Here is a 12259-nt window from a genome sequence, read left to right on the forward strand (position 1 = left end):
GCTGTTTGCGACTGTTTCTGTGTTGTATGTTCTATGCAATTTTATGTAATCTTCGTGTTTAGCTGTGCTTAGAACATCCAGAAATGATTTTGCCCTGCATGGTAGATTATATTCAAAATATTCATCACCCATTGGAGTAACATTGCTTTTGCAAATAATTATAATAAGCGAGTTGCCACAATTATAAAATAGACAAACCGGGAGTTTCACCACCCCTGAAGTGTTCCCGATGTGGACATGGAGGTTTGTCTCAAATGCTAGAAATGTCTTCTTTGGTATTAAGTCATAACCTTTGGAAAAACTAACATTTCAGTTTCATTATTCGATGTTGTGCTCACTATTTTGACTTGTTTGCTTGCTCCACTTGGAGCTCATTGTCAATAATCTAAACAGAAAATCCTGAAATACTCAACAGGCTTTGCATCATTTCTGGAGAGACAAACAGACCTTTCGTCAGAATTGGCAGAAGTTGGGGATTTAACAATTTTTAAGCGTCATTTCGCAGCATTTGTTTTTTGTTAATTTCCCAACAGAAGATGTCCTTGGGCGCCTATTTATTCCATACCCATGAATGTATTGACATTTTTATTACAGTTGGGATTCGGCTTTTCAATACAACGTTATCAAATTAATTAATAACATATGTACCTTTATTTCTTTATTAAACATCCAATTTTTTAAAAGCAAAATTGCAACCTAAGCTGGCACTAATTGCGAAACAGTACATACTCTTCCTCTTTTCTGCTCGTGCAGCCAGCTTTTTAAACTGTAAATTAACAGCTTGCGCCACTTGCAGATGAAGCCTATTTCCGGGTTTGCTCTACGCAATTATTTCCCATTTTGGTGTTGAGCAGGAATCGAGTGTCGATGGCGGCGCTTCCGCCCTCCGACCTGCAGGGGGAGGAGTGGAGCGCAAGGCTGCGTGTCGACGCGGGGGGGGGGCGCGGTGTTGAGGACAGAACACGCGACGCCAGCAGCAGGCCGACAGGGGGAGCCCGCTTGCCAACCCGGCGCTGCTGCGAGCCCGATAGAGGGCGCAGCGTCTCCCGTCCTCTCCCCTCCCCCACCGGTGCCCTTTGTCCGCCAGATGGCAGCTTCACCTTCAGTCGGAGTGAGCGCAACGACATAAACTGCCGCTTGCAAAAAAAAAATTACAAATAAAAAAAATCAGTCAAAAAAAAAACAAGCACTTTATCCGGCGAGGGGCAGCCTGAGCTTGGGGAGGGGGGGAGAAAAAAAACAAGTTTCACCTGCCCGAGCCGCGAATATTAATAAAATATCGAGAGGGGGAGGGGAAAAACCGGAATACAACAGTTGTGGAGAGAGGAAAAAAATAATAAAAAGGTAAGGAAGAGATTTTTTTCCCGAGAAAGAAATGTGAAGAATGTTCTGGAAGGGGGTGGGGGCGAGAAGGGGTAAAGTGTTGGTTTGTTTCTCTCCCTTTTCTTTTGGGGCCTGTTTTTGTGGAGAGAGATTCAGCAAAATGGAGGCCGAGCCGGGCCGGGCCGGGGCCGCGGGTTTGTTTTTAAAATTCGCAATTCGGGCCTAGTTGGAAAGATCGAGAGGGAGAAAAAAAAAACCCCGCAAATTAAACTACTCCAATCTCTCGCCCTCCTCCCCCGTCCAAACTCCCGACTCCCACCCAATTTGCAAAGCAAAAAAAAAAACCTCCTTACGCACAAAATGTCGAAGTCGCTTTAATTTTTTCCCCCAAAAAATCAGGTTTAAAAATAAGAAAAACAAATTGATGTTGGCGACATCGCAGGAGAGGGAGCGAGACTTTTTGGCGCCACTTTTTTATTTTTATTTTTTAAATTGACCTTTTTTTGGAAACATTTCTCTCTCCTCTCCTCCACTTGCTTTTTTGAATAATTTAGAAAAAAGACAAGCCTGCAAACGGCGCTTTTATGCCGACGACGATCTTTTTGGGCGAACGTTTTTTTTTGTAGAATCACTTCCTTGTCGGAAATTGTAAAAATTCGTTCTTTTTACTCATGGTCGAGCCATGATCGCACCTTCTGATTTATTAAAATAAAGTATTTTGATTTTTTTTTTTGCTTTACTGTGTTTTATTTTGTGTTTAAAGGGGTTTAAATAATCCTCTTAGCGAGTAAGAATGGCTGTAGTCATGTCCGGGTCCATGTGACAAATGTTGTAAACATTCTTGGCGATGGAGGGGGAGACATTATTCCACAAGAGTTTAAGGGGCTTAATTGCATTTTCATTTTTAATCATTTTTCAACAGAAGTCACTTCTTCGTACTTTTTGTTCACTTCATTTACTTGCAATCTCTTTCAACATTGGTGCCCAAGGATGCTTTTATTTTTGGAATAAAAAATTTACAGTAAACAGATCCCCATAAATCACCCTGCAATTTCTTAGCCACACCCTGTTTATGCCTAATCTGGTAGATTTCGTGGGAAGTTCTGTAACTCGGTTTCTTGTTAACCGCCGATTTGTCTTTATTTTTGTAAAACAAAGATGTTGAAACGTAAGTCCAGGAATGTACATTGGCTATTTTTTTCTTGTTTTCGTTCAAAGTCTTGGATAAACTGTTGAGCTTCGGAGTTTTGTCCTGTACACGTTTAAATGTTACGTAGTATTTATTAAGCTACTTTAAAATGAGACACTCGGAAGTAAGCTTCTGATCTACGTAATTTTTTTTTCAACTTTGACTTGTGTGTGCGTTTTCATCTAGACGTTCACTATACTACAATTTGTTTATTAAAACAAATACGTGGCTACTTTCATCTTTATGTATCTGGACGTGTTTTTTGCCGTGCACTGCTCGTTGAATTGAACTAAAGCCGCTAGGGCTTTTAAACAAATTCATTTGTTCTACATTTTAACTTGCAAATGAATATCCTATTGGCAACAGAAGTATCTTTGTTGTAGTTTACAACTGAAATATCCTCTCAGTGATTGAAATAGTGGATTCAAAGTCCAGTTCATCACATCACAAATCGTTGTAGTAATATTCTTGTGTAGTTTGTGTGAATTTCTGCCTTTGGTTAGAACTTACTGTTCAAGTTCGTCTGAAAATGGACATTGCATCGAGAATTATTTGTAACTCTTGTGTGCACAACTTATAAAGATGGTATATGTTTTAGAACACCAACAGAATGGCTGTTAATATATATTCTGTATTTTGTTGTCAAGGTGCTGGAATATAGTGAAACTTTTGGCATGAGTTGTGGGGAAATGCATAGTAAGGCATAAATGTTGAACTATACTGCACATATAGTAATTTTTCATACTCTCTTTAATGCTTGACTATTAATTTTGCATTGAAGTGCAAACAATTAATCATTTTAATACTTAATTTGGTTCTAAAGAATCCAAATTGCAGTATATATTTACGTAACTTTGCAAGTCGGGTGTGTGAACCAGTTTAGTTTTGTAATTAAATATTCAAATGTAATATTGGAACGGTTACCAGAGTGTTCTAAGCCAGTGCTCATTCAAAATGACGTCAGCATATTACTCTGGAAGAAGCTGAACTTGCAGTTGAACAGGAAGTGGTACAAGTGAACCCCAGCTATTGGATTAAATTTCTCAGCCAATAATGTCAGTTGCCCAGCTGAAAATTAGATTCCAGTGTCTGCCTTGTTATCACAATAATGTTAGTCTTCTGTAGAAACAGGGCATAAATGATTAAATTAGAGTGCATGCAACAATGTGTATCTTGTTTGTACTGACTGATGAAATGATTGGATCAGATTAGTTTAGGTTTCTGTGGGTAAAACATTTTAGCAGAGTGGTCACGTGAATGAGCCTTGAATTGCAGTATATATAGAAACATTTTTGAAAAATATCCAGAACTGCAAGATAAACAGTTTTCAAGCAATGAATGTACTTTAAAAGTCTTTATCTTTGGTGTTTTTAATTCACAATTGGCAGAAAAGAAACAGGCCTCAATTCCTTGAAGTGAAAGTTAATCATTTGGTGGACTAGAATTCTGTTTTGAACATATTTTTTTATAGCATGGCATCCCTTTGATCTCTGCACTGGAGTCACAACTATAGAACAACAACTTCTATCTATATGGTGATTTTGACAATGGGGGAACTGGACACTGGCAAAGTTCAAAGAGTTGCATGAGGTAACAGAAGACAGTGTCATAGTGGATTTTATAAAGGCTTTAGATTTTGAGAGATGTAGAAAGTGGGTGGGTGGATGGGGGGGCGGGGGTGGGTTTCAGGAGAATTCTTTTTAGGGCATGTTGACTGGAGGCACTGCTATTGATGGAGCAGGAGAGGAAATAAATACTTAGTAAACAAATGTTGGAAGAATGGAGGGTTTAAGCTTCTGATAAGTTGGAGAAAGTAACAAGTTGGAGCAAGGTTGTGGGGTAGGGAGAGAGTGTGGAGTTGGTAAATGCTGATAAATCCCTGTACGTCTTGTGCTAAACATTGCTCTTGATTTGTGAGGCCAGCATTGATTTTGACAGAAGTGGCTTTTTAAAATTCGTTCGAGATGTAGGCGTCGTTGACTCGGCCAGCATTTATTGCCCATCCCTAATTGCCCTTGAGAAGGTGGTGGTGAGCTGACTTCTTGAACAGGAAGGGAGTTCCAGAATTTTGACCCAGCGACAGTGAAGCAACGGTGATACAGTTCCTAGTCAGGATGGTGTGTGGCTTGGAGGGGAACTTGCAGGTGGTGATGTTCTCATACATCTGCTGCCCTTGTCCTTTTAGATGTTAGTTTTGCATTTGGTTGGTGCACTGTCTTGCTATCCCTCTGTTGCATCTCCATTTTAAAAAAAACTCAACCTTGTTAATTTTCTTTCAGTTGTTCAGTTGGCTTCATGATGCTGTTGACAACCCGAATATCTTGTTAAGGCTTTTACATGTCTCAATTCGAATGATTGTGTTCTCTGACTTCTTGCCAAATTGCTAAATGATTTACAATATATCTGGTCAACTGGTCCCAGTTTGGAAATTGCAGTTTATTTAACGTTGGTTAGAATTTTTCGTTTACGTGTCCATTCGTCCACACAATCTGTTCAAAGGATTAATATGGATCTGTTCTGACATAATCACAGATCTAAATTTAACCGTAGCATGTGAACTGATGAGAGCAGCTTAATTTAGATTTGGTCTGATAGTGATGTACCCTCCTCCAGGATCATTGTAATGTGGAAAGGCATCAACCTAATTGTTCAAAGTCTTATGATGCAATCATCATGACAGCTTTAGTTTTATTTTTTCCGGGAACCTTTTCATTGTAATGGCAATTCTGAAATATTTAAAGTTGTGACGGCACCATGTGTTAATGTTTTGTTATTGATCAAGCTTTCAATGTGCACATATTTGCTTCATTTTATTTTCAGCTGGTCAAGCTTGAGTGGGTTATTACTATTTCTAACATTTTGGAGAGAGGCAAAAATGTGAGCCATATTTGCTTTTTGTCTTGCTACTGACAAAATGGGATTAGTTTTTTAAAATTCTTTTTCCAAATTTCTGTCAGCTGTGAACTTTAATGAAAGTGACAAGCAAATAATTAAATACAAACGACCAGTACTATATAGTTATATTTGAGGAAGCTGTTGCAGGCTGTCACCTGTTCCCAGCTGGTGGTAGTCCCTGCAGTATTGTTTATGCTGAAATCATCTGGTAATAACAACCATGACCTGTTGGGCTTATGTACCTTCCTTGTTTTACTGTGCTAGACACATGGTGTCCTACTAAATATAAGAAAAGCACCATAGCAGATGACATGATTATACAGTGTTGTACATTCGTTAGGTACTGCAGAACTTTTTCTCTTACTTTTCTCCTCTCCTAACCTGAAGGCAAAACCTAGAGGAGTCTGTCATTCAGCCTCTCGAGCCTGCTCAGCCACTCTAATGGGTCATGGCTGATTTGTACTGTAACTCCATTTACCTGCTTTCGTTTCATATCTCTTAATATCCTTGCAGACCAAAAATCTATCAATTAAGATTTGAAATTTTCACTTCACCAAGCCTCAGCAGTCTTTTGAGGGGGCGAGAGTTTCAAATTGCCATTACTCTTTGATTGAACAAGTGCTTCCTTACAACATGCTTAATCAACTTAGCTCTAATTTCAAGGTGAAATCCTGTGAATGCTGGAAATCTGAAATAAAAAGAAAATGCTGGAAATATTCAGAGATGCAGAGTTAGCATTTCAGATCTATGGCCTTTCATCAGAACTGGAAATAGAGTAACAGTTTTAAAGCAAGTTTCATCAGGCAGGGAAAGGGTGGAAGGCAGGAGTGATTTAAATGGCGAAAGAGATGATGGTGTCCAAAAATAACGAGAGCACTGGTTATGATCTGAAATTGTTGAACTTGATATTGAGTCCGGAAGGCCGTAAAATGCCTAATCAGAAGATGGATGTTGTTCCTCAAGCTTCCATTCCAATGAAGCTGGCTGGCCTTTCCCCTCTTGACCCTAGAGGCATTGACACCAATTGTGACATATTTACTGTTGCCTGCATTGGGATCGGCAAACTCAGAACAGACCAGAATTCTAAAATAAAAACAGAAAGTGCTGGAAATACTCAGCAGGTCAGGCGGCATCTGTGGAGAGAGAAGCAGAGTTAACGTTACAGGTCTGTGATCTTTCATCAGTTCTGATGAAAGGTCACAGATCTGAAACGTTAACTCTGCTTCTCTCTCCACAGATGCTGCCTGACCTACTGAGTATTTCCAGCACTTTCTGTTTTTATTTCAGATTTCCAGCAACTGCAGTATTTTGCTTTTATTATAGACCAGAATTCTATCCTACGGCCTTGACTTTCTGGCTTTATTCTGCAGTGGTAACATTCCGTGATTGGAGTCACTGGGATGCCCAGTGCTGGAAAACCTGAACTGATTTACCACTTGTTCAGCATATGTAGAAAGTATCAAGGTAGTAAGCAGGGATGAGTGTATTTTTAGTACCTGACTAGGATGTCTGCATTCATTGTAGATATTTGGAGAAGTTCTTCTGATTCAATAAGATTCATGTATGAGTGAGAAGGTGTGAATAGCTGCTGGGAGTTGATTTTTATGTAGTTGTGGTGAGTGCTTTAGCTGAGGAGTGCAGTTGCTGTATTCAGTGTAAGATGCAGATTATAGTTTGCATATGAAATATCATGGAAGAATGACGATGGACTAATTTTCCCAACTTAATTCTGTAACTCACCATACCCCCCCCCCCCCCCCCCCGTCCCACCAAAAACAGTTCTAAGATTTGTCGCACAAATGCTTCATGAAGACTGGCTTTGATATTTACTGAAGCTTAAATTAAATGTTTATCCTGCTTGAGAATTTGGTGGTATTATGATGGCAATGTTGTAGCTGAAAAAGGAGCGTGTAACATAATATTAGGAGTTGGACGGTTTGGTAGAGAACAGGTGCAGCAAGCCATGAAGTATCAGACGTAACTAGACTTTTGATACGTAGGAAAGTTTGGACATGGAACAATAACAACTTATGCGTCTTTAATGTAATAAAATGTCCCAAGGTGCTTCACAAGAGCATTATAAAACAAAATCTGACACTGAGCCACATAAGGAGATAATAGGTCAGGTGACTAAAAGTTTGGTCTAAGAGGTCGGTTTTAAGCAGTGTCTTAAAGGAAGAGGGAGTGAGGCAGAGAGATGTAGGGAGGTAGTTCTGGAGCTTTAAGTCTAGGCACATAAAGGCATGACCACCAATGGTGGCGCAATTAAAATTGGGGTGCTCGAGAGGCCAGAATTAGATGAGTAAATAGCATGGACGGTTGTGGGGCTGGAAGAAGTTAGAGATAGGAAGGTGCAAGGCCATGGAGGGATTTAAAAACAAGGATGAGAATTTTTAAATCTTTATGGTAGGTCAGCAAGCACAGGAGTGATAAATGAATGGGGTGGTGGTTAAGCCACTGGCAGCCGAATTTTGGATGATCTCAAGTTTAGGGAAGGTAGAATGTGGGATACCAACCAGGAGTGCATTGGAATAGACATGTCCAAAGGTAACAGCTGCATGAATAAGGATTTCTGCAGCTGATGAGCTGAGAAGGGGGTGAAGTAAGGTGATGTTACAGAGGTGGAAATAGGCAGTCATTATGGTGCTAATAAGTGGTTGGAAGCTTATCTCTGGGTTAGATATGACACTCAGGTTTGCGAACAGACTGGTTTACTCTCAAACTGTTGGCAGAGAGAGGGATGGAGTTGGTAGGAAATAGAGTTTGGAGCAAAACAATGGCTTTAATCTTTCCAATATTGGAAATTTCTGCTTATCCAGTACTGGATGTCAGATCATCAGTTTGATAATTTGGCAGTAGTGGAGAGGTCGAGAGAGGTGGTGGTGAGGTAGAGCTGGGTGTCATCAGCATACATATGAAAAATAATGCTGTGCTTTCAGATGATGTCACCGAGGGGCAGTATGGAGATGAGAAAAGGAGGGGGCTGAGGTTAGATCTTTGTGGGACATCGGGGTAATGGTGCGGGAGTAGGAAGAGAAACCATTGCAAGTGGTACTCTGGCTGGACGACAGTGGAGTTGCGTTGGAAGAGGTTGGTTTGGTCAGCTGTGTCAAAGGCTACAGACCGGTTGAAAAGGGCAAGGAGGAATAGATTAACCTTGTCACAGTCACCAGATTGTTATTCATGACTTGGATCTATAACAGTCAAATGTGCTGTCTGTTTTTAATAAAAGCTTAGCTGAGAAGCCAATTCTAACTCTACTCTGTAAACTGGAATCAGCTAATTGTTAAGAGCACGGACTAAAAGTTGAACCTGAGACCTTTCAAGTCTGAACAGCTGCATGCTACAAAGTGCAGTGCTATTACCCGCTCAGAAGTTTATGGTGCTAATCAGTGTTTTTTTTTCTCTCTTTCCCCTGCCTCTTGCCAGAACACTGCATCTAATTTATCCTGTGTTAGAATTCCACACATGTTGGGATCCCAGTCGTACATTGTTCAAGAAGGTAGTCCAGAAAGTGCACCTTTGTAGGCTACTGAAATGCAGGAACATCACAACAAAGCTGGATACTTTCTTTAATCAGTGCCCATACACTGTTGAAAGAGGTGGCTGTCGAGATAGTAAATGGTCATCTTTCAAAATTCTATAGTCTCTGGAATGGTTCCTGAAGATTGGAAGGTGGCATATGTAACCCTGCTATTTTAAGAATGGAGGGAGAGAAAAAACAGGGAACTACAGACCTTTTAGTCTAACATCAGTCGTGGGGAAAATGATGGAAAATATAATTAGGATGTGATAACAGGGCACTTAAAAAAACAATAGGATTGGGCACAGTCAACATGGATTTATGGAAGGGAAATCAGGTTTAACAAACATGTTGGAGTTTTTGAGGATGTAACTAATGGAATAGATAAGGGGGAACCAGTGGATGTGGTATACTTATATTTTCAGAAAGCTTTTGATAAGGTCCCGAATAAGGGATTAATAAACAAAATTAGAACACATGGGATTGGGGGGGAATATACTGGCATGCATTGAGAACTGGTTAACGGACAGGAAACAGAGTATGAATAAATGGGTCATTTTCAGGTTGGCAGCCTGTGACTAGTGGGGTACTGCAAGGATCAGTGCTCGAGCCCCAGCTATTCACAATCTATATCAATGATTTGGATGTGGGGATTAAATGTAATATTTCCACGTTTACAGATGACACAAAATTAGATGGCAGTGTGCGTTGTGAGGAGGATGCAAAGATGCTTCAAAGGGATTTGGAGAGGCTAAGTGAGTGGGCAAAAATTTGGCAGATGGAATACAATGTGAGGTTATCCACTTTGGTGGAAAAAAAACACAAATACAGAGTATTTATTAAATGGTGAGAGGCTGAGAAGTGTTGCAGTTCAAATGGACTTGGGTATCCTTGTTCATGAGTCACTGAAAGCGAACATGCGAATACAGCAAGCAATTAAGGCAAATGGTATGTTGGCCTTTATTACAAGGTGATTTGAGTATCGGAGTAAAGATGTGTTACTGCAATTATATCGAGCCTTGGTGAGACCGCACCTGGAGTATTGTGTGCAGTTTTGGTCTCCTTACCTAAGGTAAGATATACTTACTATAGAGGAACTGCAACGGAGGTTCATCAGACTAATTCCTGGGTTGGAGGGATTGTCTTATGGAGAAAGATTAAATAGACTGGGCCTTTATTCTCTGGAGTTTAGAAGAATGAGAGGTGATCTCATTAAAACATACAAAATTCTTAGAGGGCTCGACAGGGTAGATGCAGGAAGGATGTTTCCCCGAGCTGGGGAGTCTAGAACCAGGGGACACAGTTTAAGAATAAAGGGCAGGCCATTGAAGAATGAGATGAGGAGGAATTTCTTCACAGAGGGTGGTGAATCTTTGGAATTTTCTGCCCCAGAGGACTGTGGCTGATGGAGATCGATAGATTTCTACATAATAACAAGGGGTATGGGGATAGTGTAGAAAAATGGTGTTGATGTAGTAGATCAGCCATGATCTCATTGAATGGCGGAGCGGGCTTGAAGGGCTGAATGGCCTACTCCTATTTCTTCAATTCATGGTGGAAAGAGTGCAGTCTGGAATGTTAGTCCTGAATGATTTTTGTTTTGTTGGCACTGTTAGCTTGGGGAAATGGGCCCATTTTAGAGCCCCACTATTCACTTGGCTGAAATCAATGAATGCAGCTGACTGGGTGGGAATTTATTTTGAACCTTCGTGATCTACATTATGGCTCAACATAACACAAAATGGTGTACTGGCCAATATGGCCAGAGGGAAGATTTATAGTTATTTGTTTCGAGCTTGATCATTACAACCATGTTCTTTAATTACATCCAAATAAATTATTTGTAAAAGGTTTTGGCTTGTCTTAATGAAAACCAGCTAGTTAGTTCAAGTCGCATATCCACAATATCAAGTTGGAAGCCCATCATGTGTTTCTCAACTCATCACTCCAGGCAATCAGTGTTCTGTCCTATTTCATTACAAATAATTGTTTGGTAGTACAGAACTTGAGAATTGCTGAAAGTAGAGACGTGTTGTCGAAGCTTTTCGTCTTGCACTCATCAGGACAATATGCAAGAATAACCAATGTAAGGGAAAGCAACACTTATACTGCATGAGATGTGCCTTGTCGATGGTGGAAAGGCTTTGGTGAATCATTTGCCACAGAATACCCAGCTTCTGACCTCTTGTAGGCACAGTATTTATATGGCTAGTCCAGTTAAGTTTCTTGTCAATGGTAATCCCCAGGATCTTGCTGGTGGCAGATTCGATGATGCTAATACTGCAGAATGTCAAGGGAGGTGGTTCGATTCTCTCTTGCTGGAGATGGCCATTACCTGGCACTTGTGTGGCTTGAATTTTCCTTGCTACTCATTAGTCCAAGCATGAATGTTGTCCGGGTCTTGCTGTGGCCAGGAGACTGCGTCATGATTTGAGGAGTTGGGAATGGAACTGAATGCTGTGCAATCATCACCAAATGTGCCCAGTCTTGACCTTGTGAAGTGGGAATGGCTATTGATGACTCAGCTGAAGATCATTGGGCCTCGAACACTGCCCCAAGGAAATCCAGCAATATCTTGGGGCTGAGATAATTGGCTTCCAACAACCGCAACCGTTTTCCTTTGTGCTAGGTATGACTCCAGCCAATAGAGAATTTTCCCCCTGAATCCTATTGACTTCAGTTTTACAAGAGTTCTTTGATGCCACCTTTGGCCAAATGCTGCCTTGGCATGAAGGGCAATTGCTCTGCTCTCACCTTGGGAATTCAGCTCTTGTGTCCATGTTTGGACCAAGGCTGTAATGATGTCTCCAGCTTAGTGGTCCTGCTGCAGCACAAACTCTGGTCATATTTGAAGTTACCCAGTTAATGATGCACTGGAGCTTGAGCATTTAAAAAAAAAAATAGTGTTAAAGGTATTGCTGTCATTTTAACGCAGAAGATTTGTTTGCTAAACTTAACCGATCAGTTTTTAAGTATAAGTGGGAACAAATAATGTGACAAACAGACCGTATGGTTTGTTTTTATGCTTGTATAGCCAGTGACCCTGGGCCTGGAAAAGAAAATTCAGACTGTGTTCTTGTTACTGATTCTGTTCAGTGGTCCCATGAATGTACGGGAGGACAGGATTGGGTTTGGCAGTGATCTTTTCCACCGTTGGTGAGCTTGTCAACACTCGTATGTTTACACACCAAGTATGGTGACTTGAATAAAATACTGGAGTCATTGATTTCAATGGAAATGAAAATCTAATTGTTTTTATAATGGCTTAGGGGGTCAATCTCAATGGTTTGCTACCCAAATGCTTGAAACGAATATCCCATCCTTCTAAT

The 12259-nt window shown here is 40.5% G+C and overlaps 1 protein-coding gene across 4 annotated transcripts in view; it reads left to right on the plus strand.

Annotated features, from left to right (window-relative positions):
• Positions 1–1152: 1152 nt before the first annotated feature.
• stag2b (STAG2 cohesin complex component b) overlaps positions 1153–12259 on the plus strand; it is a 180602-nt gene continuing 169495 nt past the window's right edge. For 2 of the 4 annotated variants that reach the window (XM_068047375.1, XM_068047377.1), the window contains exon 1: positions 1256–1344. The gene's annotated coding sequence lies outside the window, so the exon portion shown is untranslated. Of the gene's footprint in view, positions 1345–2394; positions 2492–12259 lie in introns of those variants that run through there. The other 2 variants (XM_068047378.1, XM_068047376.1) reach the window with 2 other exon arrangements.

Source organism: Heterodontus francisci, chromosome 15, assembly GCF_036365525.1.
Source record: "Heterodontus francisci isolate sHetFra1 chromosome 15, sHetFra1.hap1, whole genome shotgun sequence".
Taxonomy (NCBI): domain Eukaryota; kingdom Metazoa; phylum Chordata; class Chondrichthyes; order Heterodontiformes; family Heterodontidae; genus Heterodontus; species Heterodontus francisci.